General features: G+C 41.6%; 2 protein-coding genes and 1 long non-coding RNA gene across 5 annotated transcripts in view; 1 reads left to right on the top strand and 2 right to left on the bottom strand.

Annotated features, from left to right (window-relative positions):
• Positions 1–18,591, bottom strand: part of DYRK1A (dual specificity tyrosine phosphorylation regulated kinase 1A) — a 156,838-nt gene extending 138,247 nt beyond the window's left edge. Inside the window, exon 1 of one of the 2 annotated variants that reach the window (XM_050916370.1) lies at positions 18,139–18,591. The gene's annotated coding sequence lies outside the window, so the exon portion shown is untranslated. The remainder of the gene's footprint in view (positions 1–18,138) is intronic. The other variant, XM_050916350.1, reaches the window with a different exon arrangement.
• TTC3 (tetratricopeptide repeat domain 3) overlaps positions 1–24,988 on the bottom strand; it is a 367,670-nt gene that overhangs the window by 101,372 nt on the left and 241,310 nt on the right. The window lies entirely within an intron of this gene.
• On the top strand, positions 17,740–24,164 carry LOC127030363 (uncharacterized). The gene is made up of 3 exons (XR_007768373.1): positions 17,740–17,801; positions 22,103–22,208; positions 23,796–24,164. It is a non-coding gene; the product is annotated as an uncharacterized LOC127030363 (long non-coding RNA).

The following is a 24,988-nucleotide window of genomic DNA, read 5'->3' as shown; positions in this document are numbered from 1 at the left end:
TCCAGGTTCCCAAATATACAGAAGTAATCAGGATTCCTGACTTGTCTCCTTATCCTGAACCCTACCGGTTCAGGTGCCTTAACAAAAAGCTGCATGCAGCTGCAGCCTTCAGAGCTGGAAGGCTGCTGGTTCTTTCAGCTCCTCCTCACAGCACTTCTTATGAAGAAATGAGACCTCACCCAATGAGCCAGAGCTCAGAAACACTGATCCGAAAGATAAATTATTGGCTAGGTCTCAACACGTGGCAGAGTCCCCAGCTGCAGAGGTGATGTTGAAAGATGGTGGAGAGTTGAAGATGTCCCACTAGGCCAACCTGGAGAAGAAGCTGGGTCTGTGCCACTGCAGTACCAGCATTTAGCAGTGAAGGCCGACATGTTTTTTGCTTAGAGAGATTTTCATTTGGAGCACTCCAGGTTGGCTTCATGCTGGACTTACAGGAATTGCTAGGGGTTTCTTGAGGTAGGCTTGGAAGCATTTCCCATGACAGTTGTGTGCTTAAGAGGATGCTGATGAACATGCTAATATATGATAGATTTTTCTGTCATGCAGACATTGCTTGAAGTGACTGAACAGTTTTCCTTCCTCCCAAAGGCTTGAGGAAATGGATGATAACCTGAAGGGCAAATAAAGACACTTAAAGCAGGAAGCTTTGAAACTGAGAACTTCGAACCTACAGGGGAAAAAACAACCACCAAGGCTTAGTGAAAAAAATGCAGTGCTGAAACATAGGCAACAAAGCAAAACATCAAGGCATGTAAACCTTGACTAAGTACTTCCAGAGACTGAGCAGGGCTTCTTGGTTAGTAGAAGTCAAACCCTACAGAACCTTGAAAGATACAATTTTTAACGTATAATGAATGGGCCTCACTGGAAGGTAGGAAGGCATGCAAACAGGACACCCAAAGGGAAGTGCATAACATAAAGAACCAGAGCAGCAGTTGAATAGATGCAACATCTGCAAGAAACTCTTTATTGATTAGAAGATTCCAAGGCCACCAATTAGAATTCATTGTAGCATGTGCTGACTAGCAGGGGTGGCTCTAGCTTTTTTGCTGCCCCAAGCAAGGCTGCCTGACTGCCATCGGCAGCTTGCCTGTGGGAGGTCTCCAGTCCCGCAGATTCGGCGGCTTGCCTGCGGGAGATCCTCTGGTCCCGCAACTTCGGCGTACCTGCCGCCAAATTGCTGCCAAATCCACAAACCTCCCGAAAGCAAGCCTTCGAAGGCTGCCTGACTGCCATCCTCGCAGGGACCGGCAGGGCGCCCCCCGCAGCTTGCCACTCCAGGCATGCTCTTGGAGCACTGGTGGCTGGAGCCGCCACTGCCCACTAGTAGGGGCATGGTTCATGTCCCAAAACACTATTGCTGCCTTTAGGAAACAAAAGTCTTAAATCTTGGTGAGTCCTGGGTCTTGTGCTTCCTACCCGAGAAAGGTAGGAGTGAGGAGCCTGTGCTGATAATATATCTTTACAGAATTTATTGTCAGAAAAGCTGATTTTACAAGTGTTTTGAATGTCTGACAAGATTACAGTAAAACTGTGGCCTCCATGTAAGTGGTATTTTCTATTCTTGTTTTACTGGTTAGATGTGAAGCTTAATATATTACTATTTCTACTGTAAAATGTATACCATACACACACAACACACACACAGGATGTGCAGTCCAACCAAGCTAATGTTTATGCTGGATCTATAAAGGCAATTTGCAAAATTTAAAAAAAAAAAAAAAAAAAAAAAAAGAGTTGTGCTCCCCCCCCCGTTCCTTTGGCTTCTTTGTAATGTAGGTCTAAAAGGTTTGGTTTCCCGCAAAAAAAAGGGTTGAAGGGTGAGAGAAGGAAGATTTTGCTTGTTTTTCACCTTAATGTTTCAGGATATTAAGGCTGCTCTTTCTAGTTTTTACTAGAGAACTCCTTGGATAGTTCAAATGTATCTCGAACATTAAGGCTTCATCACATCTGTCTTCTCAATTAAAAAGTTATTCTCTCAAGTGAGTGTTAAATAGACATTAAAAATAAAACAGTATGAATGAAAATTATTTCTCCTATCAGTTTTTACTTCCCTGTATTTGATATAATCCCCACTGGTCCTGTCTTCCACGACAGACAAGATGGAAATTTCTATTATATAAATTAAAAAAAAAAAAAGAGTGGTAGGTTGGAGAAAATACCATCAGGACTGTCTTTCTACATCAGTAGTTTTCAACCTTTTTTCATTTGCAGAACCCTAAAAAAGTTCAAATGGAAGTGCGGACCCCTTTGGAAATCTTAGACATAGTCTGCTGACCCCCAGGCATCCACAGATCACAGGTCAAAAACCACTATTCTATACTATAAAGAAAAGGCCACAAGTTTTGTTTTGTTTTTTTAAATTCTGCAATTTAATTTTTGAAAATTAGGGAGATATGCTAGTCTCCTACAAGACAAATAAGGTTGAAACGCCTTTCATTATAACCTCAATTTTGAAAACCTTGTATAAACCTTCAATTTTGCCAAGCAAAAAACCAATCCATATAAGATTTTGTATGCATATTACGTCAAAGGTATAATTTAACTGAAAATGTTAGAGCTACATCAGATGAGTCCAGAAGATGTGAGGGTTCAGAAATTGTATATTCAGTTTTATTTATTTCTAACACTTTTGTGACTCAGCATAATTCAGATTTTAAGTTTTTAGATTTGGTCTAGAAATTTCAAATGTGCTTTCAATTGATGTCCCTGATAAGGACTGGTGATCTTGAGTAGATTTCATCCCCACCTTGTGCAGTTTGTTACAAAGGCGGCGGCAGCAGCACCTAAACTTAAGAGTGTCTAACACTTTCCATTATAAATATTCTTCCAGTGATTTTCATCAAAGAGCTCTAGCACGTCCATGGTTTGCAGCAAGAGGTTAAAGTCTGACAGAAGACTAATTCTGGAGACAACAACAAAGTGCCTTTTTTACTGGCCCCACGAGAGTCCATTCAGATTTGAGCAAGACACCAATGCTGAAAATCAGCATTTGCTGTCTCTTACTCTGCATTTTGTTCCTGGCTTGTTGCCAAAAACCCTAAACTTTCTGTTAGCGGGGTACATGCATCACCTTGGTGTTTCACTTCAGCATGCCACAAGGAACTGCTCCAGGTGTGACCACGGTGGACAAAACTCAAAGTTTGGTTTTGTTTTTTGATAAAATGCTTTTTGAGGAAAAAGCCTATCTAAAGATAGGTTGAATTAAGATACATTATAGCTCAAAGATATCTCATCATGGAATAGGGATTATAAATTCTAATTCTATAGTCTGAGACAATATATATTACGTAAAGTTTAAGAAAAGTTTTGTAAATGAGTTCCAATAGTTCATGGATTAGGGACTCAATTTTATGGTGTTCCACAGGCTTCTGTATAGATTATTTAGATTAATCTTTCTATCTACCTAATGGGACTCAGTGCTCAGTCTAGAAGATACCATCAGAAATGCTTACTGCTGCAGTTCGCAAACTGTGGATGTGTCTCCCCAGAGGTAACATGATTGTTAACAGCAAAAATGTTTTAAAATATATAAATAAATATATACAGGTGAGGAATAACAGACCTCAACTCTATTGTCGCTCTGCAAATTTGTGTATCAAAAACTTCAATGAATAGTAGATTGTTAGGGGAGGAATAGATCTGTACAAGGAGAAGTCTGGAGATAAATGTAAGAAGCGAAGGACATATAATATTTTAACAAAACAAGCATATGTTTGCTGTTGAAGAAAAAAATCCAGAATATTTAACACTGTTGTTTTAGTTAAATAAAACAATTTGAATGTCTTTTTGGTGATGTTCCCCTAATACAGCATGGCAAGAAAATCCTCCAAATATGAATGATTAACCTGTTGAATTGCAGACAGTTCACCTCCCAATGACTTCATAAATATCTGCTTCAATTACCTTTGGTAAATGAAATAACTAATCATTCATTTTCTGATATAGCTGTAAAACTAATCTGTAAAGTTTTCAAAATAAATCAGTTTACTTTAAAAATATATAGTGTGAGCCTTCTAAAAATGAAACATCTATCTCTGAGTTGTGAAGAATATGTTATAAAAACCAACAAGAAAGCACTTTTATGTAGAAAACCATGATTAAATCGAGTCTTCCTGACTAGTGATTTGAATCATGATTTAAAATCAAATTGATTTAAATCAAATCCACTCTGGATGTAACAGATTAAAAATTGGAATCCTCCTGCACTTATCCCATCTCTCTGTGGCCCAAAGGAAGGGCTAGGACCAAGGGTGTACACATATATACACACACACACAGATTCTCAGAGCCCTGGTCAACTGACTTGGACTTGTGGGATTCATGCTGCAGGGCTAAAAAAAGCGGTGTAGTAGTTCGGACTCAGGCTGGAGCTCAGATTCTGAAACCTGGCATTGGAGAGGGTCTCAGAGCTCAGGCTCCAGCTCAAACATGACTCCCTACACAGCTATTTTTAGCCCTGCAGGGCAAGCCTGAGTCAGTTGACTCGGGCTGTGAAACGTAATTCAAGAGAGCTTAAGTTCAAGTGTTAGTAGTAACTGGTAGTAAATCTGTGCCATTTCAAAACCTTTTATTTACTAAGCAAGGTCTCATACCCCAACAAGAGGTTATATAAGTTGGGAACAAAACCTAGATTTCCAATATCACGGTCACATCTAAACCATTTATCCACACTGTCAAGAAACAATCTGTCAAACCTAAGTACACAAAATAGCTGTCTGTAAAATGGGGCTACTCATGTATATATAACCCACTGTTTCACCATACTATGGATCCTTTGGTGGCCAGTCCACCAAAGATAACACAACACTCCTACTCTAAGCTACTGCAGCTAATCCTTTAGATCAAATTTTAGAGGTGTGTGCTGCAGTGCTGATATCTGGTGGCATTACAGATGCTTTTTTTTTTTTTTTTTTTTTTTTTTAAGAAAAGCATCTATAAACTTACATTCTAAAAATAAATTTTAGAAGAATGTTACTAAGGTTACAAAGTCAAGCACTCAAAAGTTAGAAATGCCAGAATTAAGGTTGTCCATGCATATGTATCACAATAGTCTTTAATTACATGTCACATACTATTTTATCTACAGGACACCTGCCTCTCTGAGCATGCAGAGACTGAATCAGGGCTGTGTAGTGAACAGGGTTGATTGTAGGAACTCAGCAACATTTGTTGCAAAGTTGGAAGATATGTCTTGAATGAGGCAGGAGACTTTGAGAAGAGGAGAGGTGGAAATATGGTTAAGGCAGATGAATGCCATACAGAAGAACTGGTTTCTATCCCTGACCCCACTACAGGCTTGATATGTGAAGATGGCAAGTCATTTATGCCAAAATTTTGTGATGCGGCCACTAATTTTATTCTCATTTTTTGGGTACCCAACTTCAGACATATAAGGCCTGATTTTCTGAAGTACCATACACACTAAAATCAATAGTAAATGTAGATGTTCATCATTTCAGGTAGTAAGGTCTGCAGGAAATAAGCACAGAATTGGGAGCCAGAATGCCTAGTGTTCTAAACCAGACTCTTCCATTGACTCATTGTGTAGCTTTGGGCAAGTCACTTTGCCTTTCTGTTTCAGTTTTCCCTGTATGTAAAACAAGTTAATACATATTTCCCTACCTCCTACAGCTATTTGCAAGAACTAACTGTGTGTTCAGAGCACTGTGTAGACATTGAAGTACAATAAAAAAAAATGCCACGTACTGTACTCTGAAAAATCAGGCCACCTCTCAAGCTGTGTGCTCAATCATTGAGACTCTCAAGATTAATGGAGAGTTTTGCAAATATTGGCCATAATCTTTCTGTGCATCAATTTCCAATCTGTGAAAAAGTTCAGATCTCTGGGTGCTAGGAGAATAACTTCACTGTTTGTTAGGCTCAAATACTACAATGCTGAGCCCACTATTAACTCCCTATTTAGTGCAAGGTTTGGATGGTGTGCAGCACCATGGAAAGTAATCTGTGTGGTCACACACTGAAAAGAATACAAACAAATTTTGAACTGCTGCATCATTCCCAAAGCACCGCCTCTGAATGAGGCATAAGTCCTGTGGAAAAAATAGCATGTGATCATGTAATTTCATTATCATCAACTTAGAATAGAATGTAAGGAGAAAGGCTGTCTTTAAGACACATTGTTCCCAAATCACATCTTTCTTCTAGTCACAACACAGATTTTCTTCCATCAGGAGCACCTTTAAATATCGGCATGTAATTTGGGAATTGTATACTGTCCCACTGTATACTTCCTAAACAACTATCACTGAGCTTTCTGCTGTGAGCTCCCTAAGCAACAGGTCCCAAGTGTAATTATACAACCTTAACATTGCATTAACATGTGTGCAATTTCACTAAGTTATCTATAACAGAAATCCAGAGAAAGGCAATGAATACATGAAAATAACTCCACATCAGATTAAGATTAAGGGTAAAATCTGAGTGTCCAAAAATTAGGCCCCTAATCCTATATTCAGGCACCAAAATAAAAAGTGGCCTCATTTTTTGACTTGCTGAACAGTCAGAGCTCAAGCAAATCAACCGGAACTAGAAGTCTCAGTGCCTTTGGCGAAAGGGGGATGGAGAGGGAGACTCAAGGCAGGATTTACTTATATGCCTAAACATGGATTTTGGAGCCTAATATTTAGGCATGGAGGACTGAAAATCTTGTCCTAAATCTATATAATACTTTAGAAATCAGAAAAATATGAGTTGAGATCATAAAGGTGTATAAAAGGAATAATGTAGAGGAGGTAAGTCAAAAACTTCCATACATCCTTTTTTATAATAATAGAATAAAAGACAAATAAAATTGAAGAGCAACAGATGTAAAACAGATACAAGGAAATATTTTTCAAACAACACAATTAGTACGAGATGTTATTGAGGCCAAAAACTTAAAAAGTTATAATCCTTTAAAAAGAAATTAACAAATGGCATCTTAAATTACATTAGATAGGACAAAACGATCTATAATTACAAACCCTTATGCTTTAGGACATAATCCAACTGCTAACCCCAGGCAGTTAGAAAGAAACGTCTATCATAGGCAGGTTATTCCAAAATGGGGTTTCTTGCACCTTCGCAAAAGCATCCAGAACTGGCCCCTCAAACAGGTAACTGAGATTGATCAGTGGTCTGATCTATCTAACATGGCAATTTATGTTCCTAAATGCACAAAGCTACATTAATCTAATCATTGGGCTGCAACAGGTAAGTACACATTTGGAAGAAAAAAAAAAAAAAGTTTGCCACATACATCTTTTTCTCCCTACCCCAACGAAAAAATGGGTTATTTGGCTAAACATGACATTATCTTATAATTTTTACTTTCTACTTTCATTATAAAAGCAGTAGTTAAACTGATAATAAAAAAAGTGTTCTAAAAATATAAAGTCACTTAGAAGTAGCATTTATCTCTAAGTTATGCAGAAGAGAGAATGATTTCAAAAGATAGTTCTTCAATCTTGTGAACTAAAGATTAAACTTGTTACCTCACGTACCACTGTCTTGGAAAAATGGATGGTGAGTAGAAGAAAACCAGAATGTTCTTAGATGTATAGATGCTCTACTTAACTCTGTGGTAATATTTACCGGAATTGGGAAACAGATATTGTTCTTTTAACTGAACTTAACTGTTCAGTTATTGTATAAGCCATAACGGGCTGGTGATAAAAATATAACATTTCCCCTTCAAATGCAAACAAGCTTTCCTCATTTTAACTTTTTACCTTTACTACTACCATTAAGGAAATTCTTTTTAAAACATGTTTAGCTTGCTGTAAATGACAGCAACTGGACACTATGCAAATTAAGTGACAGGACAGTAGATGTTATTTTAGAAGGTGTATTATACTCAGACTTCTGTGGTGAAGCAATCTGCAATCATAAATATTTCCTTGTTTTTGCTGTTAAATACAAAGTAGCCCCTTGCACAAGAAATGCTTATACCTTGTGTTCCCATAGGAAAGAGCAATTAAAAAAAAAATTATACTGGTAATCGCACTGGCCACTAGCGTTAAGGTGGCTGAGCATTTCTATTCCAACAGTCTGTTTTTATATGTATAATACATTTCACACAAGGTCTTTCACTAAGCTCAAAGTGTAAGGAAGGCCATGCTATGAACATGTGTGGCACTACTTTAGCTTCACAGTGTATTGAAAGTTTGTAGGCTAAGGAAGGAGCAAAGAGAACGAAAGAGGATTCATGCGGACACGAAGATGCAAAGGGCTACTGTGCAAAACACACAGTTTGGAATGCTGCTCCACAGATCCTATGTGGACAGGACACAAGCTCTCTCCAGAGAGCCACCCTAAGACATCATCAGTGGTTTCTAGCCACACTTGCAAATAATGAAATTTAGACGTGCTATTGCCAAAGTTCTGCAAATCAGTAGACTTTCAAATACACTAGCATGCAGCCTTTGTTTTATTTGAGCGTTTTTTTAAATATGTATTAATTCCCCACCAAAAAAACCCCAACTCTACATTAGGAGAATGATACGGTTGAATGAAAAAGCTATCAAGTCAGGAAATTCTGACTGTAAACTCTTTGGGACAGAGACTGCATTTATGCTGTGTTTTATGTACCATCCAATATGATGGGAACCAGATGCTGATTGAAGTTTCTGAGCACTATGGTAAGACAAAATAAAACAATATTAAATGTATACACGGGGAAGTAGTTATGATAGAGTTTCCATACATCGTCATTATGTCTCAAAATACTGTATTATACATTTTCCCTTCAACCCTGTACACACATGTAGCATTTGTAATACCATGTATCCCAGACACTGTTTGTCATATAAATGACTTTCATGAACAAATACAACAAACAGAACTTATAAAACATATTGCATATTAAGTATACAGAGTAACAGTGAAAGTCTGCTGACATATATAAGCCATTCAACAATGAAATTCTATTAACTTTATAGTCAACTGACTTCCTGCTATATTGCACCTGAAAAAGTTTGTGATACTAGCTTTAAATTAAAAAAAAAAAAAAAAAAAAAAAAAAGTGTAATACCTCATTGCAGCTTCTGGGCTCTATCTTGCGAACACTAACATACAGCAACCAGTCCCACTGCTTTAAATGTGACCATTTGCATGTAGGTAAATATCTGCAGTATCAATCAGGCCCTAACTTGTTAAAATGCATACCATAAAAAGAGTGCTTATATAAAAAGTTTAAACTTGTAATATTATATTGAACCTTTATTACAAAGAAGTTAGTATACACAAGAAAGAAAAAAAAAGTACAAGATGCTACATCTATGCATCTGCGGTTCTATAAAAAAAATTGTGTATTAGGCTTCATTATTCCAGAAATATGATCCATAATACACATATGGATAAGTGAATTCTCAAACGCTACATCTGATTACCACCTCCCATAACATTATCAAAGTTATCAGCATATTTCAGATGTCCAGGGTAAGTTTTCCTGTTTGTCAGTATAGCAACTAAAAACACATTTGACGGTTATCAGAATTTCCAATAATAAAGAAACTAGAATCAACAAAACAGCCAATGAATTTCTACTACCATCACTGGATTATTTTAAAAAAGGTAAATGAAACCATTTAACACACCAATGACTGTAACTAGATTTGTATCCAACATGTATTTTGTAGTTCAGCCCTGTAAAATAACATATAAAAACCAAGGATCACCCATACATTATACAAAAATATAATTGGGTTCAAAAAGTTCATGGAGAATAAGTATATCAATCGCTTTTAGTCAAAATGGTCAGGGATGCATCCCCTGCTGTGGGTGTCCCTAAAATCTCTGACTGCTAGAAGCTTGGACTGGAGAACAAGGGATGGATTACTCTATAATTGTCTTGTTCTGTTCAGTCCCTCTGAAGCAGTGGATGCTGGCCACTGTCCAAAGGCAGGATACAGGGCTAGATGGACCACTGATTTGACACAGTATGGCCATTCTTATGTTATGCTATTGTAACTATTTGTTTAGCTGTAATGACAAAATTTGTTGTGATAACCAGACTGACAAAACAGGGTTCTGCATAAGAAAGAGTCCATGTGTTCAAGACAATGGGAAAAAATGGGCAAGTACTTAACACTTGTCTTGCCCGCCAGACAGCAGTTTTCTTCTTTTTACCCCATTACTTCAGTTTGAATGGTGGTTCTCTATGTCCCTGGTCTTAGATACTACCAATCCGCTTCCTCTACAAGGGAAATGAATGTGCATAGTTCTGATTGGCTCCTCAGCAACAGACCCTGCTATCAGAATAAACTAGAGTGCGTCTGTAGTTTACTTAGCTCTCTGAAAGACAAGTGGAAACTTGTACACATGCACTGAAGAGGTTTAATAATAAACACTTTTAACTACAGTAGAACCTCAGAGTTATGAACACCTCTGGAATGGAGGTTGTTCATAACTCCGAACAAAACGTTATGGTTGTTCTTTCAAAAGGTTACAACTGAACGTTGACTTAATACAACTTTGAATCTTTACTATGCAGAAGAAAAATGCTGCTCCTCCCCTCCTTTTTTATTTTAGTAGTTTACATTTAACATATTATTACATTTGGCTTATTTGGGGGGGGGGGAGGAGGTCTCTGCTGCTGCCTGATTGTGTAATTCCAGTTCCAAATGAGGTGTGTGGTGGACTGGTCAGTTCATAACTCTGATATTTGTAACTCAAACCCAGGATACCACACTCAAGGAAAGGACAAGTTAGTCACTTAAAAGTATTTTTTTCATATAATTTTTAAAGCTTACCATGGGTTGGCGGCATTAATTTATTAAAAAAAAGTGTTTAATTAAACATTAACACCATTAGTATAAATTAAGATGTTGAAATTTTGATAATTGTTACTATTTTAATTTATCCAATCATTCACTTGAATAGATTATTTCTAGGCATCTCAACTAAACTGCGCATAAAAGTAATATCCTCATGCATCAATTTGTAGATTTTTCAAACTGTTGCCCAAAAGTAACAACAAATCTGATGATTAAATATTCTCTCTTTAGGGATGGGGAACCATTTCACTTTAAGGGTACATTAATTAGCCTAGTCCAAGCGTGAGCATCCCCATTGCAAAACCACAACCATTTTACTGTGTCCTCCCCATGTCTGCACTTGTCCATGTTTGTGGCGGGGGAGAGGGACATATCTCATGGCTCTTAATAGTGACTGTGAAATGCTCAGGGAGATTAGAAAGGCTTTACAAATAAAAATTCTCAGTAATAATGGGGGATTTCAACTATCCCCATATTGATTGGGACATTTATCCCAGGATGGGATGCAGAAATAAAGTTTCTTGACACCTTAAATGACTGCTTCTTGAAGCAGCTAGTCCTGGGAACCACAAGAGGAGAGGCAATTCTTGATTTAGTCCTAAGCGGAGCACAGGATCTGGTCCAAGAGGTGAATATAGCTGGACTGCTTTGTAATGGTGGCCATATTATTAAATTTAACAACCCTATGGCTGGGAAAACACCACAGCAGCCCATCACTGTGGTATTAAATTTCCGAAAGGGGGACTATACAAAAATGAGGAAGTTAGTTAAACAGAAATTAAAAGGTACCATGCCAAAAGTGAAATCTCTGCAAGCTGCATGGAAACTTTTTAAAGACACCATAATACAGGCTCAACTTATATGTATACCCCAAATTTAAAAACACTGTTAAGAGAATCAAAGAAGTGCCACAGTGGCTAAACAACGAAGTAAAAGAAGCAGTGAGAGACAAAAAAGGCATCTTTTAAAAAGTGGAAGTTAAATCCTAGTGGCAAATGAAGTATAAGAATATAATTAGAAAGCCCAAAAAAGAATCTGAAGAACAGCTAGTGAAAGATTCAAAAAGTAATAGCAAAAAAAAAAAAATTGTAAGTATATCAGAAACAGGAAGCCTGCTAAACAACCAGCAGGGCCACTGGACGATCAAGATGCACTCAAGGATGATAAGTCCACTGTGGAGAAACAAAATTAAATCTTTGTATCTGTCTTCACAGCTAAAGATGTGGGGGAGATTCCCAAACCTGAGCCATTCTTTTTAGGTGACAAATCTGAAGAACTGTCCCAGATCGAGGTGTCAGAGGTTGTTTTGGAACAAACTGATAAACTAATCCCATGGTTCCCAAATTTTTGGACTGGTGACTCCTTTCACACCTCAAACCTATGAGTGCGACCCCCCTTACAAATTAAAAAAAACTTTTTTTTTATATTTAACACTATTATAAATGCTGGAGGCAAAGCAGAGCTTGGGGGTGAAGGCTGACCGCTCACAACTCCCCCACTATGTAATAAACTTGCAATGCCTGAGGGGTCACGACCCCCAGTTTGAAAAGCCCTGAACTAAACAGTAACAAGTCACCAGGACCAGATAGTATTTCACCCAAGAGTTCTGAAGGAACTCAAATGTGAAATTTCAGAACTACTAATCATGGTCTGTAACCTATCATTTAAATCAGCTTCTGTACCAATATGACTGGAGGATAGCTAATGTGACGTCAATTTTTAAAAAAGGGCTCCAGAGGTGATCCCGGCAATTACAGGCCGGTAAGCCTTACTTCAGTACTGAGCAAGCTGGTTGAAACTATAGTAAAGAACAGAATTGTCAGACATATAGATGAACATAATTTGTTGGGGAAGAGTCAACATGGTTTTTGTAAAGGGAAATCATGCCTTACCAACTACTAGAATTCTTTGAGGAGGTCAACAAGCATGTGGACAAGGGGGATCCAGTGAATATAATGTACTTAGATTTTCAGAAAGCCTTTGACAAGGTCCCTCACCAAAGGCTCTTAAGCAAAGCAAGCTATCATGGGATAAGAAGGAAGGTCCTCCAGTGATTGGTAACTGGTTAAAAGATAGGAAACAGAGGGTAGGAATAAGGGATCCGTTTTCAGAATGGAGAGAGGCAAATAGTGCTGTCCCCCAGGAGTTTGTACTGGGACCGATCCTATTCAACATATTCATAAATGATCTGAAAAAGAGATAAAGAATGAGGTGACAAAATTTGCAGATGATACGAAACTACTCAAGATAGTTAAGTCTCAAACAGACTGTGAAGATCTACAAAAGGATCTCACAAAACTGCGTGACTGGGCAACAAAATGGCAGATGAATTTCAATGTTGATAAATGCAAAGTAATGCATATTGGAAAACATAATCCAACTATGCACATAAAATGATGGGGTCTAAATGAGCTGTTACCACTCAAGAAAGAGATCTTGGAGTCACTGTGGATAGTTCTCTGAAAACATCCACTCAATGTGCAGCAGCAGTAAAAAAAAGCAAACAATGTTGGGAATCATTAAGAAAGGGATAGATAATAAGACAGAAAATATCATATTGCCTCTATATAAATCCAAAGTAGGCTCACATCTTGAATACTGTGTGCAGATGTGGTCGACCCATCTGAAAAAAAGATATATTGGAATTGGAAAAGATAAAGAAAACAGTAACAAAAATGATTAGGGGAATGAAGCAGCTTCCGTATGAGGAGAGATTAATAGGACTGGGACTTTTCAGCTTGGAAAAGAGACAACTAAGGGGGGATACGATAGAAGTCTATAAAATCATGACTGGTGTGAAGAAAGTCAAGAAGGAAGTCTTACTAACACACAAACTAGGGGTCATCAAACAAAAGTAATAGGCAGCAAGTTTAAAACAAACAAAAGGAAGCATTTTTTCACATGACACACAGTAATCTGTGGAACTCCTTGCCAGAGGATGTTGTGAAGGCCAAGACTAGAACGTATCCAGTTTAAACTATGTTAATGGAGGATAGATTCATCAGTGCCTATTAGCCTGGATGAGCAGGGATGGTGTCCCTAGCCTCTGTTTGCCAGAAGCTGGGAATGAGCAACAGTGGATGGATCACTTGATAATTACCTGTTCTGTTCATTCCCTCTGGCATTGGCCACCGTCAGACGACAGGATACTGCGATAGATGGACCTTTGGGCTAACCCAGTATGGCTGTTATGTTCTCTTTGGGCTAGGGTTATCTAGGATTCTTTCATAGTCAATTGTGGGAGAACTTGTTTGGCCTTCATGGGGAATTATGGGAAGCCTATCACCACTTGCGCAATTTAGCCTCCATCCTCACTACAAACTGGACAGGTTCCATCTTAAGATAAAGCAGAGCCTAAGCTTAAACCTCCAAGCAACGGTATGTAGACAGACGGTTGAGTTAAAAACATAGGTGAACTCTGCAGTGAAGACTTACTGAAAGTATTGAAATATGCCTGTAATAGGAAAATAAATTATAAGCTGGTAAATTTTGTAAGTTGTGCTCGGGAGAGATGGAGGATCATAAAGAAAATAGAATTAAATCTTTCATTCCTAAAAGAGAAAAGATGATCCAAATAGGTTATATTTGGAGACCACTAGCAAACAGTTACATGAGAGTATGTTGTACAGTTGATAATAAAGCCATTCAAGCTTGTATGGGGATGACCAGTCTCCCTCACCACCTTGAAAAAAGGTGTTAATGTATTTTTAGATTGCATTTATATTCTCACTGAACAGTATAGTTAGTTGTTTCTAAAGAGTGTCCAGATCATGCTGGAAATTGTTCCATGTAATTTTTTTTAAATGGCCAGTACAATATATACTAAAGAGAATTCCTCTCTCATTCCAATGACAAATGAAAAAGAATATATTACCCTTCTGAAAAATACTTGTTTCCTTATTTTCTCACAGATTTACAAATCCACACCACACAATTTGGAAAGCTTTCAATAGGAAACTCTCTCAAATGGACAATCTTGTAGCAAACACCACCACAGTATATATACATATCCAAACCTTCTGATTTTTTTAAAAGTCTATTTAGATGAATTTATGACACAGTCAGTCAAAATTTAAGATTTCCCTAATACACTCCTCCTATTCAAGAAGCAAAACAGGTGTAATACTGCTCATTTTTAAAGTGATCTATAAACCCAACCAATTTTAAATCAAGTATGTTGAGAAAAATAATTACAATAAGTCTATAAAAATAAGTTATTCCACAATAACAGTATTCATTTGAAAAAGTTCAGAGTCTCAGAAGTGTTACAAGTTTCCCAGCAGTCTCACAAAATAGAAAGATACCAAAAGCATTTAGGGTCTTACTATGGAGAAATAGTTTTCCAAATGGTCATCTTTTTAAAATCTGTGTCATTTAAGTCATACAAAAGCTAAAAAGCCACTGAAACTGCACTAATATTTTAAATTATTTGTAAATCCAATTTTCAATTGTTGCTTTCAAGTTTGAGCCCTTATGTGCCAACTTTCAGGTAAAGATAGACCGTAACAGTTATGAACACCTCAAAATACGAGCTTTTAAAAGGAAAATTCAGACACGCTATAACACCATTTAACAGAGAAGCATTTGTGTTTTAGCTCACTACCCAGGTTCTTCTATTAAGACAAATGTAGCTATAAAGCCCTGTCTTGACAGATAAAAAGTATCTTTTCCAGTTAAGTTAGCTAAACATGATTGAAAAGCCATGCTGAACATGAAGCTGTTTAGGCAGAATTCTACAATAGAACCAGTTAGCAGTTTCATATGTGTTAGCCTGCATCTTAAAGAGAGCTTTTCAATCTTGTTATGCTAACTCAGGGATCAACAAGCTCTGGCACACGGCTCGCCAGGGTAAGCACCCTGGCGGGCCGGGCCGGTTTGTTTACCTGCCGCATCCGCAGTTTCGGCCAATCGCAGCTCCCACTGGCCGCAGTTTACCGTTCCAGGCCAATGGGGGGATGCAGTAAGCGACGCAGGCTGAGGGATGTGCTGGCCGTGTCTTCCCACCGCCCCCATTGACCTGGAGTGGCGAACCACGGTCAGTGGGAGCTGCGATCAGCCGAACCTGCGGACGCGGCAGGTAAACAAACCGGCCCAGCCCGCCAAGGTGCTTACCCTGGCGAGCCGTGTGCCAGAGCTTGCCGACCCCTGTGCTAACTCACTTGGGTTAACACGATAGACACCTCACAACTCTTTTGCCTATTAAGACAGTCTAGAGGTTTTAATTCAGTTACAAGTTTCTCTCTAAGCCCTTTTCTAGACTAAGATTTACAGATGAGGAACTAACGTGTTAGAAAACACATGCTAACTTTTTAAAAGTCTAGTCTAGACAAATGCCTTAATACATGCTAAACTGGTCAAGTTAGTGCACCTTGTCCAGACTATTAGCTAATGTGCTAACATCTACACAGAACCCAAAACTTTCAAAAATGCTTAACAGACCACATCATTACACTTTCCACATAGAGAGAATAATATCTACAAGTCATTGGACTTCTTTTTGAAGCACAAGTATCGGAGAAATCTCTTTGCCGCCACTACTACTTGCTGAAACCACCCTCACTTACTCCTCTTTCCCTCAAGTTTCTGACCCTAACAAAACCAGAATTATAAGTTCTAAACCTAGTGAAATCTTATTTGGAACTATAATACTGTTACTGACATAACAAATTGTGTCCTACCATACTTTTCCTTAGCCTGGAAACAATATCAAAGCACTTTCATTTAGTAAACACTTACACAGTTTCCAGAAATGGGGAACTGTTCTTTTTAGTAAGATTATAAAAGCAATAGCTCTCTCATATTCAACTCCTAAACCAGATGCATTAACTTTACACATTCACCTCAAGACACATGCATGAAGCAATGTTAAGCTTCAGACACTTGTGCTAAATAAATACCAAAAAATTTAATGGAAAGAAAACATAAACCTAACACACCATATATGTTAATGACTTTAAAGCTCAAACACGTAGATACCTCATTCATATGAACTGATGACACCAAGGACAGTCTACAGAATAGTTTGTGAATTTACAAAGTTCACTAAATATATGAAAAACGGTAGTCAAACAGATAACATCTAACATTCAAATACTGCAATGAAATTACTAATACATCAGACCCAAAAGAGTATAATTATTTCAACAGTATTCAGCTATTACAAAAAAACTGTTAATGTTTTATGAGAATAATTCAGAATTATGCCTTCTTCATCTGGAATAAAATTAAAGAAACTGATAACACAACATGGCAATATCAATACAATGATAAAATTGCTAACTTCTACTTGCACAGAACATTGGAACACAGTCCACACAAAAGTGACAGTAATTCTTGCAAGTGTTTAGAAATACAAGTTAATAGCACATTATCACTGGGATGAAAAAAGGTCTGTTGAAAAAAAATATTTTATGCTTGTTGATTTTTTGTAGACAGATCTTCTGTGTTTATTAGCTAAAAAAGGACAGCGTCTGTGATTTTCTCTCTCTCTCTCTCGATTGGGGAATAATGGTAGAACTAAGCGGCACCAGCATTCAAGACTCTTAATCAAAGAATCCTTACATAGTCCTTGGAAAGACGAAACTGGAAACTTCAAAGTTGATTAAGAGTCAGAAACACATCAATATTGAAATGTCTAATTCCAGTACCTGAGTTGTGTTTGGGAGCTTTGTCTGTTAGAGAAAAAGCTGCTTTACAGCAAAAAAAAATTCAATATATGAAGTGGATAATGTATGTTCTAGTTTCTTTACAAACAGAGCAAAATCCCTAAAAGATTGCAACTAGCTGTCTAACAACTAGAAGATATACACTCTGTGGGTGCCCCAGAATGACAGTAACGTGACAAGTATTCCCACCACCCCCACCTCCAACTTCCACACCTGCCATGGAAGTCACTTACCCGAGTGCAGACGGGGCACCTCAACCCACCACCACAACAGGTGCCTGCTCCGTTAAACTTCTGACTCCTTCCCCCGGCCTTGGGGGCTGCGGGAGAGTCCGACACCTCCCACCTATCGTAAGGTCAGAGCCGGAGAGTCCTGCCAGCCCCGTCCTTCTGCACAGTCGGGATCATCTCCCTGCTCTCCCAGCCCCTGGGACCGGAGCGATCCCCTCCGACAAGCGCAGCCTCTCCCGGGCACTGGGGCCCGCCACCTTCACACCAGGGAGAAAAGGGTGTTGCGGCCGCCCGGCCGGCCCCAGCTTCCCCTGGGCTGCGCGAGCGCAACGGGCCCCGGCCCGGCAGGCTGGGGCGGGGACTCCCTGGGCCCCTCTCGCTAAGATGGCAGCGAGGCTGTCCCCACGCCGAGGCGATGGCATTAGCTGGCCTAGGGCGAGGGGCCCCGGCCAGGGCACTTACCCGTGGGGTGGGGGGTGGCCTCTGCTCTCCTGCCCCGGCTGCCGTAAGGGGCCCGGTCCCGGCAGAGGCCTCCTCTCTCGAGCTCCGGGGAGACGGCGGCTGGGCACAGCGCTTCAGCCAGGGGCCCCGGCACCGCAGCGCCTCCGCTCCGTAGTCCAGCCGCCCTCGGACCCCGGTGTGCTGCGGGGCCCCGGCGGGAGCCCGCAGCGCGTCTCCCTCTCGCGGGGAGTCGGGGGGGCCCGGCCCGGCGGGCGGATCCGCGGCGCTTCCTGGCCGGGCAGATTTTCTATCGTTCACAAAATGGCGCGCGTTCCAAACCTGCGCAGCGACCGGCGGCGGCAGCGGGGCCCGGACGCGGCGGCAGCCTGAGCCCCGGCCAGGCAGAGCGGAGACAGCCGCGAGAGCGAGCGAGCAGGGGGAGCGCAGCGCCGAACCGAGCCCCCGGGAACTCCTCGCTCACTTGCCCGCTCGCTCCCCCCTCCCCCCCCCCCGCTCCTCCCCCTCCCCCCTTCCGAGCCGGCTTCTCCAGGGCTGTACTCCGGACCGCTCCTTGCCGCTCCCGCCCGCGCTGCTGCCTCCCCTCGCCCCCCGCCTGCTGCCCCTGCGCCCGCGGGGCGTGAAGCCCCCAAAACCCGCGAGGACAATTTTCTGGGTAAAATTATAATTCGGGCGGGAAGGGAAATTATTTGAAAAAAAAAAAAACCAACTGACAAAATGGCGACGGGACAAGCCTGTTACTATGGTAACTGTCAATCACGCCCCGAGGCGCCCCTCCCCAGGAGGAGGCCCCTCTGACGTATGAAGAGGGAGAAATGGGCGAAGGCGGGGCTTGGTTGCCTTGGCAACTGGTGCTTCTTTCCCTCCTTCCCCGTTCCACCACGGTGTGACGTTATAAACCCAGAGGTGCTGCTGCAGCGGGGGTCGTCTATGGCCCGGGGCCCCTCAGAACCTGCAGAGGGGAGGGGGCTCGGCTTTATCCCCAGCTGCGCGCAGCGGCGGGAGGTGCCTCCTCGCTGCTGCTCCTGGGCCTGAGCCAGTAGGCAGGAGCCGCACTCACCCCCCTTCCCGCAGCAGGCAAAGAAATTTCTAGTGTTCAGCTGTGGCGAGAACCCCTTCCACGCGTTACGGGAGGACAAGCTGAGGGGCAGCGCTGCCTTCCTGGATCTGCAGGCAGCTCCAGTCTCTCCGCTGCCAGGCTAAGCTTGCAGGTTTAAGCTGAAGGAATGGCAACTGCAGCTATTAAAAAACCTTCTACAGAAACAAGCAAAATTAAAAAAGCTATGAGCAATAATAGAGGGCAGCCCTGCAGCTAGCTACTAGAGAGGAGACCCCACATGGAGATTAGAAGAAAAAGGAAGCAGACCCGCAACTTTACAGCACCTAGAAGAGTTAGTGATAGAAGGGTTAGGTTTTCTGAAAGCTATGTAGCCAGCAAGCTTAGGGTAAGATCGGGTCCTCCAGAGACAGCACCTGTTGGAGGTCCAGGCTCCTCCTCTTTTCCTGCAAGGGGAGTTGGGATCTTACTGAGGCCACGTCCACACTACAGAGTAAAATCGAAATTAATAAAATCGATTTTATAAAATGGATTTTACGCGTCCACACTAGGGCACATTACTTTGGTGGTGTGCGTCCATGGTCCCAGGCTACCATCGATTTCCGGAGCGGTGCACTCTGGGTAGCTCAGTAAAAGAATGGGACCAATAACTTAGATTTCCGTCCACACTAACCCTAAATCAATTTAGTAATATCGATTTTAGGGTTACTCCTTTCGTTTAGCTGGAGTACAGAAATTGATTTTAAGACCCCTTAAAATCAATTTTAAGTGCCTTGTAGTGTGGACGGGTACAGCGTTAAATCGATTTAACGCTGTTTAAATTGATTTAACGCTGTAGTGTGGACCTGGCCTGAGGTATTTTTCTGCTCAAGGTAGTTCATACATATTGTTCAGGCTTTGGCTAGTAGGTTTAGCCCCGCAGCAGTTTACACAGAAAATTTTACCAGCTTTCCTGGTTTGTGAGTGGATCAGTATAAGGGAGCAATATTCGACAACAAAAGTAGGATACTGGAAGAAAGATTGATGGGGAGGAGAAAATGTTAGAAAAGATAGGATCTAGGGAATAAAGAAAAATGGATTAAAAAGTTGGATTGAGAGGAGGAAATACACACTGAAGACAGACCAAAAAAACAAACTTAAGAGTGTCCAGACCTTAGGGACTGTAGAGCTTCAATTTGGCAACCACTGTACAGAAAGTATTTAGTTTCTATAGCAAGGGTGCCATACACATTCTTTAAAGAGGCCTGAATACTACTTTTAGTTTGGCTCAGGGTCTAAATTTAGTCTACATAATTCTCTAAATCTACTGTGGAATTCCCAATCATCTTACTGGAAGGCTTGCACAAATAACAGGAGTAGAATATGGTCTTTACTACCTGCGAAGGCAGCAGTCAGGCAGCCTTTGAGGTGTTTCTGCAGGAGGTCTGCCAGTCCCCAGTTTCAGTGGTAATTTGGCAGCCTTCAGGACCAGCGGACTTCCCACAGAAATGCTGCTGAAGGCTGCCTGACTGCCATGCCTGGGACGGCAAAAAAACCCAAAAATTGAGCCGCCCCTGGTCTTCTCTCAATGTTTTCTGCCTCTGGGTCTCTTTTTACAGTGTCTGATTTGCAACAATTCCCAATTCTCACCATATAGTTTCACTCCTACACCGTTTTCCATCCCATCTGAAACAAGATCAACAATGAAATAGTTAGAGACATGTAAAATGTCATTGTTAGATATGAGCATTAATACACAGATTAACGTGGACAGAAACTTCACACTTCTCCAAGCCATTGTTTCAGGCTGCTTGCACGTTCAGGAAAACAGTACTGCATTTACTCTCAGTTTGCAATTGAAAGATTACATCTGCAACCATGAAAGCTAGAATTTTTTTTAATGAAAATTTAAATTCTGCAGAATCTGAACATACCATGTGGCTCACATAAAATACCAAGCAAGCTGAATTTTTAACACTTAATGCCACCCCTTTGGCATGGAGAGCACAAAGGTCTACAATGTAGCTGCTGTACCACATGCGGGATCACTTGCTGCTACTGGCAGACTCCTGGTGGTCTTGCTGCAGCACACAGGATGCAGGCACTACAGGAAGCAGAAGTAGATACCAGGAATAGAGGCTTCTGCAAGGCTGACTCGGAGACAAGATATGGGGCCCCTATATATGCTGCCTTCAGCCACAGTCCTTCCCTGCTGCCTCTACTGCTGCTTCACCAGGCTTAGCAACAGGCAGGGGATGGAAGTTATAAACAGATGTTGGCTAAAGAAGGGTTTCTGAATATGCAAGAGGCACTGGGTGTGTGAGGGTGAATTTCTGAGACACGAGAAAGAAAGGTGGGATGGAGAGGAATTCTGAACTTGGGACTGGTCAGGGAGGATGGTTATGGTGAGGGCAGAGGATTTGGTACATGGGAGAAAGGAGGCTTCTGAGCTAGGGATTCTGATGGAAGTGGAGTTGTGAGTGAGTAGCAGGTTTGAGCCAGCATGAAGGAAGGTTATCAGGAAGTAGAAGGGCTTTCAATGGTGGAGAGAGTAAGCAGGGGAGAGGGTTCTGAGCAGTAGGTAGAAGGGGAAACCGAGGGCAGGGGGAGGAAGGGTTAGCCTGGGAGAGATCAGGCTGGAAAGAAATAAATAGTTAAGGGATGTGTTTGCCAGATGTGTATGAATAGGAGAAACATTGCAAAGGCAAACAGAGGAGGAAGCACCAGACTTAGCACTTGTAACAAGACTGTGAACTTGTAATGGGACAGTGAGAACAAAGCTAAGAGAGGGGGCTTTGGGGCAGAGTGCTAGCTGGAAAGGGCCTTGAAACTCTGACCAAAGAGACTTCCTCCTGTTTGAGTCTTACTCTGTTCAAGGAAGCAGGACTGGTTCATTTACAAGATTGCAATATCAATTTATCTTCCTAACAGAACCCAACCTGCAAGATGCTGAATATGAAACACAAGGAAGTTGGAGGGGGAAAAATTGTCCTGCAAAACAGAAAAGACGACAAAAACTGAAAGTGACACAAGAAAAGTTAAGACAGCTGAGAAAAAGGAAATATGGAGCTGGGGACAAGGGAAAAGAACAAATAAGAATTTTTTTAATAAGTTCTTAGAGTAGATGTAAAAGTATGTAATGGCAAGAATTTAATTAAAAATGGGATAATCTGTACTGGGGATAGAAGATTTGCCTATGAACACCCCTGGCTGGTTATCCTGTCTCCCTCCTATTTTTGTCTTTAGGTTGACCACAACTCTCCTTCCTCATCAACTCTGTCTTTTAAATGTATTGTTGACATGCGTGAAACCACAAAGAGCTACTGTTGTCGGTTCAGAAAAATTGGAAATGAAAAATGTATCACAATTTTAATACGTTTATTTTAACCGTCTTTGTATTTGTAACATGGACAATATTTGAAATCCATATGTGTATCCATACAAGTCTGGTGGGGTTGTTATACATGCAACTTTTCTGTAAAAAAGGAACCCACCATCTGTGCAAGATTCCATCTTCTTAGCACAAAATTGGTAGAATGGCCCTGTCTCAGTGTATTTGACCCTTGAAGGCAGTGGGGGATAGCCACTGTGCCCATTCCCGTGCTGTGTATAAATATCACCATCTAAACATTCCAGTTAGTTACTTAATTGTAGTCAGCCAAGGAACTCTCCACAGAAGACTGCACCTCTGTAATCTTCATCACATCAGGAATCTAGCAATACTTTCTGGGTTTCATTTACTATTCTTCAACTTCTCGTCAGGTCTGGTTGTTAAATATGAAGCTTTTGCCTCAGCACATTGCTGTAGAGCTTGAGCATCTTTTTTTGTTTGAAGCCTGTTTCAGTGCCTGTTTTCCTGGGTATTTTGGCACCACTAGTCTTTTCTGCCTATGACTTGCTTTAGCCTGTTCTCTTCCCCTCCCTTCAGCCCCTCAGCACTGTTGCAGTGTTTTCATTAGTTTAACAGCCAGCACTGTTCTTGTTTCAAGGCACTCCAGCACCAAAATTTGGAGGACAATTTGATGGCTCATGGTTCAGCACCTCTATCCACATTCTGCACCTGTTTGGTCCATTGTCTGGTCCATTCTTCTTTTAACCCAAATGAGCTTCCTTTTTCCCCTCTCCTTTATTTTGAATATGGCATCCCAAGAGAAAGGAAGAATTCTCCGTCACTGATGTTTGACACCATTGAGCAAAGTGTTTCAGACTGACTATGTTAATTGCATCATCTGCCTGATATTTGCAATGGTGCCACCCCACACGAAGAAAGAAGCATGGCCAAACTCTCGTTAAAGCACCCTAGAGAGACTTCTGTAAGTTTGGTGTCAAGTTGGTCTACATACACATAGGATAGCTCAGTGGTTTGAGCACTAGCCTGCTAAACCCAGGGTTATACCTTCAATCCTTAAGGGGGCCATTTAGGGATCTAGTGCAAAAATCTGTTAAGGATGGTACTTGGTCCTGCCGTGAAGGCAGGGGACTGGACTCAATGACTTTTCATGGTCCCTTCCAATTCTAGATTCTATGAATACAAAAAGCTGAGGCACTATGGGACAGCCAGCTATGCCTGACTCCAAGCAGCTCCCTAACCAAGCCTCTGTATTTTTCCTTTCTGCTATTACAGGATCAAAGCAGAAGAGGAAAAAAAAGAAGTGATTCTGGCTGTTGATATATGCTCAGCAATCTGACATGGTCACTGCTGGACCTCCATCAGGCAGCCATGAAGATCACAGTAAGAGGTGTTTCTCACCCTGCTTTGGCAGGGGTGGGATCTGTTAAAGCCTTTTTTTGTTTTGGGAGGTGGGGGCAGCTTGCACACCAAAGCAGATGCTCACACCTTGAAACTCAGTACTCCCAACATTGGAAACTTTGGCTTGAAAGCTGGTATCCTCACTATTATAAAGCAGGAGCTGGCAACCTTTCAGAAGTAGTGTGCCGAGTCTTCATTTATTCACTCTAGTTTAAGGTTTTGCATGCCGGTAATACATTTTAACATTTTGAGAAGGTCTCTCTCTACAAGTCTATAAACTATTGTTGTATGTAAAGTAAACAAGTTTTTAAAAATGTTTAAGAAGCTTCATTTAAAATTAAATTAAAATGCAGATCTCATCAGTTTAGTGCAGTGGTTCTTAACCTGGGGTGCATGCACCCCCTGGGGCAGGGCTGGTGCCAAGATATTTTGGCCCTAGGCAAAACTTCCACCTTGAGCCCCCCCCTTTCCCCCCCCCACACACAGGTTCATTGAGGAGCAAACAAGCCTTTATAGACCACAGGGGCCAGCCGTGCCCAGGGGCTGCTCCCCAGACCAGGTTCCCCCGTCTTTGCCCCCTGAACTCCCCTGGAGGGTGTACAGCCCCCCCCCCCATGAGCCCACCCCAGTGGCCCCTGCCCCAAGTCCACTCACTGGCTTTGCCGGGCTTGGGCCGCTGCAGCAGCTCAGCAGGGAGAAGCCACCTTCCGGAGGCACCAGAGAGCCAGAGTGTGCCTCTTGCGACAGCAGCAAGCCCCAGCCATGGAGGAGCCGGCACGGTGCAGGGGGGCAGCAGCCCTGCAAAGGCAGCGGTGCCACTAGTGGGGAGCAGCCAAGCCTCCCCCTACCCCTCCTGCCCAGGCTGTGGCCCGGCACCCCCTAGGGGGTTCCTGCAGGCTGCAGTGGATGTATGCAGGCACCAGCCCCCATGCACCCCCCGGCTTCCCCCTTGCCTAGGGTTATTATATTTCAACAATCAAAAAGAGGGGAGAGCCCTGCCCTAGCCCCAGCCCCATCCACTCCTCCCACTTTCCACCCCGATTGCCCTAGTCAGAACCCCCAACGCC

This window comes from Gopherus flavomarginatus, chromosome 1 (assembly GCF_025201925.1).
Source record: "Gopherus flavomarginatus isolate rGopFla2 chromosome 1, rGopFla2.mat.asm, whole genome shotgun sequence".
In the NCBI taxonomy this organism is placed as follows: domain Eukaryota; kingdom Metazoa; phylum Chordata; order Testudines; family Testudinidae; genus Gopherus; species Gopherus flavomarginatus.
The sequence above is the reverse complement of the archived record's forward strand: the minus strand, read 5'-3'. Positions and strand labels throughout refer to the sequence as shown.